The following is a 10,671-nucleotide window of genomic DNA, read 5'->3' as shown; positions in this document are numbered from 1 at the left end:
TGGGCCGTACTGCGGTCACGCCCCGTCCTATCGCCGTTGCGGGGGTACAGTCTTAGTAGGCGCAGTCTTGGCCGGCTCCTGGGGGCGGCTTTCTTCATGGCCGGCTTCTGGGAGTCGGCTTTCTTCATGGCCAGCTTCTGGGAGTCGGTCCTTTTGGGGCCGGCTTCCTGGAGTCGGCTATCTCGTATCTTCCTTGGGGGAGGTTTATGTGGTCGGGTCGCCTTCTGGGAGTCGGCTTTCTTCACGGTCGGCTTCTGGGAGTCGGCCTTGGGGACAGCCGGTCGGGGGAAGGCGGCCCTATGCTCTGTATGCTTGAAGGCTTGAATGGCTTGATAATTTTTCAAAGAGCCAGGGGGAGTCGGTTTGGCTACCCGTGGCCATTTACTCCGACACGTGAGTAGTCCACTTCAGACCTACGGGTCCATAGCTAGTAGCTAGATGGCTTCTTCTCTCTCTTTGATTCTCAATACCATGTTCTCCTCGATGTTCTTAGAGATCTATCTGATGTAATACTCTTTTGCGGTGTGTTTGTCGAGATCCGATGAATTATGGATTTATGATCAGCTTATCTATGAATATTATTTGAATCTCCTCTGAATTCTTATATGCATGATTTGGTATCTTTATATTTCTCTTCCAATTATCGGTTTGGTTTGGCCAACTAGATTGGTATTTCTTGCAATGGGAGAGGTGCTTAGCTTTGGGTTCAATCTTGCGTGATTTCACCCAGTGACAAAGTATGGGTAGCGAGACACGTATTGCATTGTTGCCATCGAGGATAAAAAGATGGGGTTTTCAACATATTGCTTGAGTTAATTCCTCTACATCATGTCATCTTACTTAATACGTTACTTGTTCTTTATGAACTTAATACTCTAGATGCAGGCAGGAGTCGGTCGATGTGTGGAGTAATAGTAGTAGATGCAGAATCGTTTCGGTCTACTTGACAGAGACGTGATGCCTATATTGCATAATCATTGCCTTGGATATCGTCATAACTTTGCGCTTTTCTATCAATTGCTCGACAGTAATTTGTTTACCCACCGATTATTTGCCTTCATGAGAGAAGCCTCTAGTGAAACCTATGGCCCCCGGGTCTATTTTCCATCATATTAGTTTCCGATCTACTATTTTCCATTATATTAGTTTCTGATCTACTATTTTGCAATCTTATATTTTCAGATCTATAAACCAAAAACCCAAAAATATTTTATCTTTTGTTTAGTTCTATTTATCTATCTCTATCAGATCTCACTTTTGCAAGTGACCGTGAAGGGATTGACAACCCCTTTATAGCGTTGGGTGCAAGTGTTTGATTGTTTGTGCAGGTATTGGTGATTTACGCGTTCTTCTCCTACTGGATTGATACCTTGGTTCTCAAACTGAGGGAAATACTTATCTCTACTTTGCTGCATCACCCTTTCCTATTCAAGGAAAAACCCAACGCAAACTCAAGAAGTAGCACAGGATTCGACCACCCATGGGCCTATAGCTGCAACGAAGGGAAGCCACCTCCGCCGCCACCTGCGGGCAGTGGCAGAGCCACGGCAAGGCCAAAAGGGCCGTGGCTCACCCAGGGTTAAAGAAAAGAAAATGTTTTACATGAAGCCCAACATACACTAATGTACCGATTTTTTATATGGTAGGATATTTCGTACTATCTGGCCCGCCCAGATTTTTTGTGGTAGCTCCACCACTGCCTGCGGGGTCTGACTCCTCTTCGCTTGTCTCTATCATCTGAAGCAGCACCTCCTGGGCGTCGGTGGTTCTCAGGTGACTGCCGTATGCGGTCGCATAGTCATGCTCTACAACCATCACACGTGTGGCCAACACGGCAACTGCCACAACATCTCTTGTTGTTCAACTCACTATCTGCGGTCATCGCGAAGTAGTGGCGATCGTGCGCTTCCCGCCGCCACCCTCCTGCGTGGGGCCATCGCCCCGGCGTCCGCAGTGCATTGGCCGTCCGCACGGCTACAGTGCAGCCACATCAGCACGCCAAGCTGAGCCCCTGCCTCCAATCGCCAGCAACCTACCAGATCGAGAAGGACCGAGGGCTACGGCCTCGCTTGGATCGATCTCGGCAATGTGAGGAACACCACATGGACGATCTCCCCACCGGAACACGAGACCGGAGGCCATCTCCTTGCCGCCGTGTACGCCCATGATGGCCACCAGAAGCTTCTTGCTAGTGGCGCTCATGGCGTGCTGGCGGAGTGAGGACGTCATGCCGGACGCTGGCGGGGTTGGGGTCGAGGCCGCAACGTCATCTAAAAGGAAGATCACCGTCACATATACAAACATGATGTATAACATCATTATCTCACACACGAATATCACAGAGTGCTAAATATTACTCCCTCCGTCCCAAAATAAGTGTCTCAAAAGTTGTATTAAGGTTAAAACACTTATTTTGAGACGGAAGGAGTACAACAAAAATGGATGTTACATGCGAGGAAGCATGTGCCTACTCGAACCACGCTCGACGGTTTCGTGGAAGCAAATCAATCAAGAGGAAACCAATTCAGGACAATCATAATTCTTGTGCCCGAGTTAAAATATACACGTATCATGTGAATTGCTCGGGTAAAATTCAAAAGAAAAATCCTTATATAGCACTATTTAAAAGAAATTTATTTGACACTGGAAAACTTTTTTTCTCTGTATAACACCGTGTCTAAATTTTATGCCTTTTATAACACTTTCATGCATATTGAGCCTTACAGATCGAAAGTGCTAATGTGATCACGCGCTGCAGTGCTCTCGTTATCTAGACCAGACGCATCTCTCGTGATGGGCGGGGGTGGTCGGCTAATTCCAGCTAGAATTTCCAGTGCAGAATTGTTATTATGGCCCATGGTCCAGCAGTTATAAGCAATAATGGATACGCCATTACCCAGGCCCGTCGCGGATCAGAAAGTCAGCAACGATATGAGCCGTCTCAAAGGAGATTCTGCACGAACGGCGGCAACTACTCTTGCTTCCCATCAGACCAGTGGCTGACTGTTGGATCTGATGGTTAGGCGCTGACTTTTCCTTCCTATTTAAGTGTTTGTAGTAATCACTTCCCACGTACATAGCACATCCTCCCACTAACCTCTCCCCACTTCCTTAATTTTTGTGCTTCTACTAACAAACTGCTTCCCAGAATTACGCTAATTGTTTTTTTAGCATCAGTACAGACACAAGCGCTCATATATACGCGCATACACTCACCCCTATGAACGCACACACGTACACCCTACCCCTATGAGCACCTCCGAGAGACTGAGCCGGCATATCATCTTGAGATTTACGAAGCCACCATAGGCGCCTCGTCGTCGACGGGAACGTCTCCTCCCACTGAAAACGCATCGCCGGAAATCCTGAAATAAATCCAGGAATAATGCGAGCACCAGGATTTAAACCCTCGTGGGTTGGGGATACCACTGTCCACCTAACCATCTCAACCACAGGTTGATTCACGAATTACGCTAATTGTTTTGGTATGTCGTGATTGCTTCCAACAAACAAATACAAAAAAATGCTTCCCACTAATTAGGGATTTGTTTCCAGTAAACAAATAAATAAAATTAATTGTTTCAAGATTTTTTGCAGCGCCCACATTCCATTGAAACATTTTTTTCCCTGATGGAAGCACATGCCATGGAAACTTATTATTCAAAAAAATTGTTTCCTTCCATAAAAGAAAACTGTTTCCAAAATAACGAGACTCCAAAAATTCGTTCCAGATATGTGTACTCTGAACTTAATTCGCAAAAAAAACAACTAGAAAAAAATATGTACATATTCTCGGTTGAAACTAGGATGTCTAAACTAAAACATTGGGTTGCAGACAACATGTAATCACTTGAAGCATGAGGCAGTAATGGTGGAAGCACACCTGATTAGTGTCTAAGAGAAACTTGATTTATTTGGATGCATAAGAAGCATAGTGCAATGTCGTTAGAAGCACGATTACTGTCTAACCGAAACTTTGTTTAACTGTGTCGGAAGCATAACTTTTTATTACTAGGAAGCATAAATGTTTTGTGAAACCTATAGTGCTTGCTTATTGTGTAACCCAAGCTTCATTTTTTGGGCAGGAAGCAAAATAGAGATATGTTGGATACAAAATTAAAGAGATGGTGCAGCATACATGTGTGACGAACAACTACATCTGCTTCAAACAAAATGAGCATGTGCTTCCAATGAAGTTAAAAAAAATCCAGTGTCGCATATACATATATTCAATGTCCAACCTTCTGATTGATGTATGCTTCCATCAACATTGCTTCTAAATGATATCATACTTTGCTTTCAAAGAAAGAAACCTTCCAATATAGATTGGACTTTGCTTCCATACAACAAGATGTAGACATCGAAGCACAACGGGACGAAGCCCCTACTAGAGCATGAGCACCATCCAAAGAGGGGTCTCTTCAAGGAATAGCGTCGATGAGATCTGAGAGACAATGATGAGATCAGACCGACGTAGTTGGAGTGTGGTGGCTAGTCAGGGCCACAGGAAGACTTGACATGTCTAATGTCCTCGTGCACGGGCGCAGTTGTGGTAGGAAGCAATTGTCAGGCATGAAGAAGCAGGGAATCCCATGTAAGGAAGCATGCATTCTTCATGCCTACTTTCGGACATGGAGTATGTGAGCTCGAGTTCACATGCACCCTTTGCTACAGTAAAATTGAAAAAAATATTTTAAAAGTTCAAAAAAATCTGAATTTTTTTGGCAACAAATATTGATGTGTGTTACACATGCGTGCCAATTTTCGTGATCAAATGACATTTATGGAGGCCTCGGCAAAAAAGACAAAATCATGCTCGAAAAAAAACTGTTTTTGGAAGCATTTTGGAGCATCATTTTTTTTTCACCGAGACCTGCATGAATGTCTTTTTGTCATGATTTTTTGCACGCATGTGAAAAATACATCAATGTTTGTTGTCAAAAACATTCAGATTTTTTTGAGCTTTTTAAATATTTTTTCGATTTTACTGTAGCAAAGGGTGCATGTGAGCTCGGGCTCACAAGAGCACTTTCGCCTACTTTCTCGATGTTGAACGCGTCCCTCGATGCTTCGCTACTCTTCTCCCCAAAAGCTGCAAATGTCGACACCGACTAGCGGCAAGGAGCACCGGGGCCGGCACCGTCAAATGACCAACGTTATTGACCTGCAACTGCATATGGCCTGGGCAAATAGGCAATCTCGAATAAGCGAGAAGCATGAGAACAAATATATGAGAAATATATGAAGCAATTCAGCATTGTTAAACGGAAAAAATACAAGAGTTAGAGCATGGGTATGCTAATGCAAGAGAGGATGCATAGGAAGCATGGCATTTGGAAATTCGGCAGCCAAAAAGGGAAGGATCTGGACAAGGACACACGAATTGAAGTATCTGTACATATATAGCTCCTAGGAAGCACCACAAAGAATTGATATATGTCTGCCCATATGTCGGAGACAATGAGTGGTTGTGCTCGTCCCGGTGCTCTGCTATATACCACCCATTATCCTTTGACCGTAGCAGTCTCACTAAGGCAGGACATTCACATTGGCAGGAACGAGTATTCCCCACAATTGGTTTATCCTGGTACAATTTTAATCCGAGAACCTTATTAGACACTTCATAAAATAATTAAGAAAACATTGAGCTGTAAGTCACCAGCAATGAGCAAAGGAAACCGTACCGCACAACCGCAGACTATCTCTTGCATGCACTTTGTCCTGTTGACATTTAGTTTGCTCTTTCCATATCTAGTTCCAAATCCTTTCTCCTAGGAATACAAGTTGTAGAAATCATAGGCCTCTCCAAGTGTATCGAAGCTGATCCCTATTTTTGGCACAATGACATTCTCACCGGGTGCCTCCGCAAACACGCGGACCGATTTCTCTAATGATGTCATCCTATCCGGGTTGGGGGCACGTCCTGGCGCAGCAGCTCCAATCCGGACCCTGAATTTTGAGGTGCCACAAATGTGCAATTGCAATTAGATTCACGGATGCTAAAATAAGAGCAGTTTACTCTAACAGAATCCCTGCCATTTTTATTCATACAGTTTGCAAACATATCTTTTCTAGATCCTATATTTATTCACCACTCCATTGTGCATTCATTCCATGGCTTCATGCGACCACACTCTAATACAGCCCCTGCCTACTCTGTTTTCACATATCTGAACTAGTTTACTCAAGGGGTTCCCTGACGGCAAACATGACTACTTATCCAGTCCATACAAAAACAACCTGCATCCCCGTGCTGAATCCAATTTCAACAACTCTACTAATCTAGCAACTTAGCTAATATCTACAGGCCGTGGCAGGCAACCATACCTTCGTGTCCATCCTGGTGCCTGTGGGTCAACTTGTTCTATAGAGTGTTCAGAAGCTTATGGCTGGTCTGCACCCTCGCCTGTTGCCATAGCACTTGTCGAGCAGATGAGTGCATCTGCACTCAATGCACTCGCCGTCGGCAACTCCCCGGCCGGCATCGAGAGAACAGGATAGCGAAGAGGCTCCATTGGTATGTCACTGTCATTCACTACCTCTATGAGCGTTCTACTGCACGAACACACCGACGGCAGAAGAAGTTAGATCTTGCACGAACTAGAAACATAAATCAAACTAGGCCCGACCAATTAGACACAAGGGGCAAGATTAGCACCTGTTGACCGGCTGCATCAAGAACTCCATGGCCGCCGGAGCCAGGTCACCGGAACCCTAAGGGATGGATCTGCCGCCGCCGAGCCGTTCTCGATGCTACCAGACCAAACCAGCAACTGGCGGAGGCATGAGACAACTCGACCCACCCACCCAATTTTGCATTTACTGCACCGCAAATGACGTCGTCAGCAGGATTGATTAACGGATCGGAAATTCGCTGATGACTCGAGCCATGGCTCTGACGTCCATCCGCGACGGCATGGAACAGCCACGCTTCAGGTCCACCGTCCAGGAGAATTTCTCCTTTTCCTTTTGTTTTCCACGTTGGTTGCCTGACGCAACACCGGTCACATCTGTCTGACAAAACGAATCACGAAGCCATATTCAGCGGGACAGATTCCGAGAGCCTGTGTGCTTGGGACCAATTGCTCCGCGTCCCTTACTGATGTTAAATTACACCTAAAAAGACCTATTTACCCCTCATGTGTATGTGATCAATAATTTTACGTGGCAGTTTAGCTTCAGTATGCGACTCTGTCTGGATGGTGTTCGACGCTATTTTGTACCAATGAAAAGTTAATTACTGAAGTTACCCTGACTGAATGCACGGCCTCGCAATTTCGTAGCATGAATTATCAAGTCAATTGTTGCTTGCAAGTTTACACATTATATTTAGTTACTACTCTCTTCATCCCAAAATAAGTGTCTTTAATTTAGTACAACTTACCGAAAAAGGCTTTCGCCCCGCTTTATAAATAAAGCAACCACCAGAGCCAAGGTCCAACAAGGTTCAACAAAGTTCATGCCACACACAATGCACACACACACCCCAACACGGCAGTACATAGGTTCTGTTGAGGGCACAGCTCAACAAGCCCAAGAAAAAAGAAAAAACAAACTGGCGGCGCATGCGGCAAACACGACACACATGGCAAACAGAAGTCCGAAGTCTAGTCCGGCTCGGGCGGAGGAGGAGGAAGCGGCGGTGCCAAGCGGAGATCATCGCGCAAAGGTTGTTCATGATGAAGTCGATGGCATCTCGATCCTGAGAGCGGCTAAGCGGCCGCCAAAGCTGCAGATAACCAAACATTTTGAAGATAGCATCAGTAGCACGCCGAAGAGGGGCCCGTTGGATAACAAGTTTATTGCAGACCGTCCAAAGAGTCCATGCGAGCACCCCGATAGCACCTAATATGGCGTAGCGGTGCCGAGGAGGCACGGATCTCCGCGAATAGGTCTGGGAAGTTGGTGTGACACTAATTCCCATCGACCACCTCCTGGAAGTAGCTCCAAAGGAACCGAGCGGAGACACAAGTGAAAAAGATGTGGTTTGAGACCTCCATCGTCACACAGAGAGGGCACATCCCATCACCCGGGTCGTGCCGCTTGAGTACCTCCACCCCTGAAGGAACCCGGCCACGGATCCATTGCCACATGAAAATCCTAATTTTCAGAGGTAGCTAATTGTCCACACCACAGAGAGGGCCTCCGGACCCATGGAAGTCGCAAAGCCTGGTAGAGAGACTTAGAGGAGAAACTGAAGGAAATATGCCCTAGAGGCAATAATAAAGTTGTTATTAATACTTCCTTATATCATGATAAATACCTATTATTCATGCTAGAATTGTATTAACCGGAAACTTGATACATGTGTGGATACATAGACAAAACACAGTGTCCCTAGTAAGCCTCTACTAGACTAGATCGTTAATCAAAGATGGTTAAGTTTCCTAACCATGGACATGTGTTGTCATTTGATGAAAGGGATCACATCATTAGGAGAATGATGTGATAGACAAGACCCATCCATTAGCTTAGCATCATGATCGTTAAGTTTTATTGCTACTGCTTTCTTCATGACTTATACATATTCCTTTGACTATGAGATTATGCAACTCCCGAATACCAGAGGAATACCTTGTGTGTTATCAAACGTCACAACGTAAAAGGGTGATTATAAAAATGCTCTACAGGTATCTCCGAAGGTGTTTTGTTGGGTTGGCATAGATCCAGATTAGGATTTGTCACTCCGAGTATCGGAGAGGTATCTCTAGGCCCTCTCGGTAATGCACATCAGAATAAGCCTTGCAAGCAATGTGACTAATGAGTTAGTTACGTGATGATGCATTACGGAACGAGTAAAGAGACTTGCTGGTAATGAGATTGAACTAGGTATGAGGATACCGATGATCAAATCTCGGGCAAGTAACATACCGATGACAAAGGGAATAATGTATGTTGTCATTACGGTTTGACCGATAAAGATCTTAGTAGAATATGTGGGAGCCAATATGAGCATCCGGGTTCCGCTATTGGTTATTGACTGGAGAGGTGTCTCGGTCATGTCTACATAGTTCTCAAACCCGTAGGGTCCTTACGCTTAACGTTCGATGACAATTTGTATTATGAGTTATGTGTTTTGGTGACCGAAGTTTGTGTTGGGGAACGCAGTAATTTCAAAAAAAATCCTACGATCACGCAAGATCTATCTAGGAGATGCATAGCAACGAGAGGGGAGAGTGTGTCCACGTACCCTCGTAGACCGAAAGCGGAAGCGTTTAGTAACGCGGTTGATGTAGTCGAACTTCTTCGCGATCCAAGTACCGAACGTACGACACCTCCGCGTTCAGCACACGTTCAGCTCGATGACGTCCCTCGTGCTCTTGATCCAGTTGAGGACGAGGGTGAGTTCCGTTAGCACAACGGCGTGGCGACGGTGATGATGATGTTACCAGTGCAGGGCTTCACCTAAGCACTACGGTGATATGATCGAGGTGTGTAACTATGGAGGGGGGCACCGCAAACGGCTAAAAGATCAACTTGTGTGTTCTAGGGTGCCCCCTCCCCACGTATATAAAGGAGGGAGGAGGGGAGGGCCGGCCGGCCCCTAGGGCGCGCCCAAGAGGGGAGTCCTACTAGGACTCCTAGTCTTAGTAGGATTCCACCAAAAGGGAGAGAGGGGGGAGGAAGGAGAGGGAGAGGGAGTAGGAAAGGGGGCGCCGCCCCCCTTCCATTGTCCAATTCGGACTGCTAAGGGGGGGGGGGCGCAGCCTGCCCTGGCGGCCCTCCTCTCTCTCCAATAAGGCCCATGGTGGCCCATTAGTTCCCCCCGGGGGTTCCGGTAACCCCTCCGGCACTCCGTTTTTACCCGAAACTATCCGGAACACTTTCGGTGTCCGAATAACATGGTACAATATATCAATCTTTATATCTCGACCATACCGAGACTCCTCGTCACGTCCATGATCTCATCCGGGACTCCGAACAAACTTTGGTCATCAAAACACATAACTCATAATACAAATCGTCATCGAACGTTAAGCGTGCGGACCCTACGGGTTCGAGAACTATGTAGACATGACCGAGACACATTTCCGGTCAGTAACCAATAGCAGAACTTGGATGCACATATTGGCTCCTACATATTCTACAAAGATCTTTATTGGTCAAACCGCATAACAACATACGTTGTTCCCTTTGTCATCGGTATGTTACTTGCCCGAGATTTGATCGTCGGTATCATCATACCTAGTTCAATCTCGTTACCGGCAAGAATCTTTACTCGTTCCGTAATACTTCATCCCGCAACTAACTCATTAGTCACATTGCTTGCAAGGCTTATAGTGATGAGCATTACCGAGAGGGCCCAGAGATACCTCTCGGAATCCTAATATCGATCTATGCCAACCCAACAAATACCTTTGGAGACACCTGTAGAGCATCTTTATAATCACCCATTTATGTTGTGACATTTGATAGCACACAAAGTGTTCCTCCGGTATTCGGGAGTTGCATAATCTCATAGTCTGAGGAACATGTATAAGTCATGAAGAAAGCAGTAGCAATGAAACTGTAACGATCATAATGCTAAGCTAACGAATGGGTCTTGTCCATCACATCATTCTCCTAATGATGTGATCCCGTTCATCAAATGACAACACATGTCTATGGTTAGGAAACATAACCATCTTTGATAAACGAGCTAGTCAAGTAGAGGCATACTAGGGACACTTA

General features: G+C 45.6%; 1 long non-coding RNA gene across 1 annotated transcript; it reads right to left on the bottom strand.

Moving 5' to 3' along the window:
* Positions 1-4,896: 4,896 nt before the first annotated feature.
* On the bottom strand, positions 4,897-6,949 carry LOC123124458 (uncharacterized). Its single transcript, XR_006461086.1, has 4 exons — positions 6,659-6,949; positions 6,328-6,555; positions 5,685-5,949; positions 4,897-5,584 (listed from the first exon to the last, which is right to left on the bottom strand). It is a non-coding gene; the product is annotated as an uncharacterized lncRNA (long non-coding RNA).
* Between the last annotated feature and the right edge of the window lie 3,722 nt (positions 6,950-10,671).

This window comes from Triticum aestivum, chromosome 5D, assembly GCF_018294505.1.
Source record: "Triticum aestivum cultivar Chinese Spring chromosome 5D, IWGSC CS RefSeq v2.1, whole genome shotgun sequence".
NCBI lineage: Eukaryota > Viridiplantae > Streptophyta > Magnoliopsida > Poales > Poaceae > Triticum > Triticum aestivum.
The sequence above is the reverse complement of the archived record's forward strand: the minus strand, read 5'-3'. Positions and strand labels throughout refer to the sequence as shown.